Raw genomic sequence first — 2,745 nt, forward strand, 5'->3', positions numbered from 1 at the left:
TAATAAATGTTTGCCTCTTAAAAAGATGTTCTCCTGAGATCTGAGAATTTTCAAAAGTGGCATTAAGAAAATACTATATACTGTCACAAGTTATAATGCCCATTGGGAAATGTACAAATGTTTATATAAAAAAATCTGGTTAAAAGCACTATGTAAATTTTTAAAGTATTTCTCTTGGCAATTTAAAAAATACATAGCCATGGTTAATTTATTCTTCTTAATTGTAATTATTATGCTAAAATTTGTTAGTTTACCATATAAGTGGTCATTTCCTATAAGTTTATTTGCAGGATGTAAGTTACTCAGCTTTATAATAAACACTATGCTTTATATCAGAGAACTATTATCTATATATTATGAATTTTAAAACTTTCCAGCTTAAATCCCATTAAGGGATATTCTGCTGATCTTGAGTGCTCTATTTTGTACATGCTTGTTGTTTTGTCCATACATTGAATGAAAAGGTGTCTTGCTTTTGCTGTCTCCATCTTGGTTCTGTGTTCCCTGCACAAAATGCCAGGTGAAGCCACAGAAACTCTTCTTGCTACAAAGCAGGAGGTGTCACAGCACCAGGCAAAGCAGGATCTGGAACAGAATCCAACAGTGATGAATCTGCACCAGAACTTGAAGAACAGGATTCCACATAAGCAATCACACAACAAGCTCAGCTATCAGCAGTAGCTGAAATTGATGGAGAACCAGTCAGTAAGGCAAAACAGAGCTGGAGTGAAAAGAAAGCATGGAAGCTCTGTATAAACTGGATCATCAACAGGTTATAGGGGTTACTAGAGTCATTATCTGGAAATCTAAGAATATCCTCTTTGTCATCACAAAACTAATGTGTACAATAACCCAGCTTCAGGCACCTGCATACTTTTGGGGGGAAACCAAGACTGAAGATCTATCTCAGCAAGCACAACTAGCTACTGCTGAGAAATTTAAATTTCAAGGTGAAGATGTCTCAAACATTCAAGAAAATACATGACTCCAACTGTACAAGAGGAGAGTGAAGAGAAAGAGGTTGATGAAACAGGTGCAGAGGTTAAGGACATAGAATTAGTCATGTCACAAGTAAATGTGTCATGAGCGAAGGCAGCCTGATTCCTGAAGAACAAGAGTAATGATATTGTAAATGCTATTATGGAATTAACAATGTAACCATCTGAAAAGGAGGACCTTTTTTGGTGTTTCAAAAGAACAACTGCACCTTGTTTTGAAATTTGCACTGTTTCTAACACTAATTAAGTTATGTATTCTTACTGGATGAAAAAAAAAAAAGAAAAAGAAAGGAATTGTGTCTTAAACTTGAAAATGGCTCCTAAGTCATGGAGTTCACATCTATCAGTGATTTCTGCTATACAAATGGGCTATTAGATTCTGTATTTACTCAATAACAATTTTTCTTGTCATATCAGTAGAAATCATCTCAGCTACAGTTGAAGTTACCAAGATAGAAATATAAGTATAAGCCTGCCTTATAATACTAAACCATTGATTGAGCATGCCTCATTCAATATTATACTTGTAGTTTCAGATTTTGTCTCTGACTTTTGAAAAAAAACTACACTTGAGAGTAAGAGAACTTACAGAAATTAAGTCCATATTTCTGCTTGTAAGAAAGTCTATAGCAAGTGAATGGAAGGTTTATCTTTTTTGGATAAAACTTTTTTCTTTTAAAGATTAAATATTAATTCATTTCAAGATATCCCTGTGGTTTTAACAATTTTAGTCACTAGACCTTGTGATGTTTCTGATAGAGGGTAAGAGTACCTAGTGTCTATTATTCATTCTGTGTATATGTAATTATTGATGTGTTGGCAGTGCTGTGGAGAAAGAACCTGGTTTTGCAGTTTACAAAATCTGGTCAGAATTATGGACCCACAAGTTACAAGGCAAATTCTCTTAGTTTACTAAGACTCTTACTGAAACTCAGCTTACTATGTCTAAAGATGACTCTGTTACTAACTCATCTACCCTCTTTTTGAATTGTTAAGAGGAATGAATGGGATAATATATTTAGAATCTCACTGTAATTGGTAAAGTGATTTTGACAGCCACTCTGGAAAACAGTATGGAGGATCCTCAAGACATTAAAAATAGAACTACCCTATGACCCAGCAATTGCCCTATTAAGATATTTACCCCCAAAGATATAAATGCAGTGAGAAGAAAGGGCACATGTACCCCAATGTTCATAGCAGCAATGTTCACAATAACCAAACTGTGGAAGGAGATGAGATGTCCTTCAACAGATAAATGGATAAAGAAGATATGGTTCATATATACAATGGAATATTACTCGGCCATCAGAAAGGATGAATTCCTACCATTTGCATCAACATAGATGGAACTGGAGCAGATTATGTTAAGTGAAATAAGTCAAGCAGAGAAATACAATTATCATATGATTTCACTCATATGAGGGACATAAGGAGTGGCATAGAGGACCATATGGGAAGGGAGGGAAAAATGAATAGGAAGAAATCAAAGAGGGAGACAAACATGAGAGACTCTGTACTACAGGAAAAAACTGAGGGTTACAGAAGTGGGGGCATGGGGGAGGGGGTAACTGGGTGATGGATTTTAAGGAGGGCATGTGTAGTGATGAGCACAGAGTGTTATACACAACTAATGAATTGTTGAACACTACATCAAAAACTATTGATGTGTTACTATATGTTAGCTAACTGAACATAATAATAGAAAGAAAAGATGGTATTTTTTTGAGACAGGTCATATGCTCAC

At 35.0% G+C, this 2,745-nt stretch overlaps 1 pseudogene; it reads left to right on the plus strand.

The window, feature by feature from the left end:
• Positions 1-513: 513 nt before the first annotated feature.
• Positions 514-1,196, plus strand: LOC111159228 (annotated as a pseudogene).
• Positions 1,197-2,745: the final 1,549 nt, after the last annotated feature.

The sequence above is a fragment of the Enhydra lutris genome, unplaced genomic scaffold (genome assembly GCF_002288905.1).
Source record: "Enhydra lutris kenyoni isolate GAN:26980312 unplaced genomic scaffold, ASM228890v2 scaffoldscaffold67, whole genome shotgun sequence".
In the NCBI taxonomy this organism is placed as follows: Eukaryota; Metazoa; Chordata; class Mammalia; order Carnivora; family Mustelidae; genus Enhydra; species Enhydra lutris.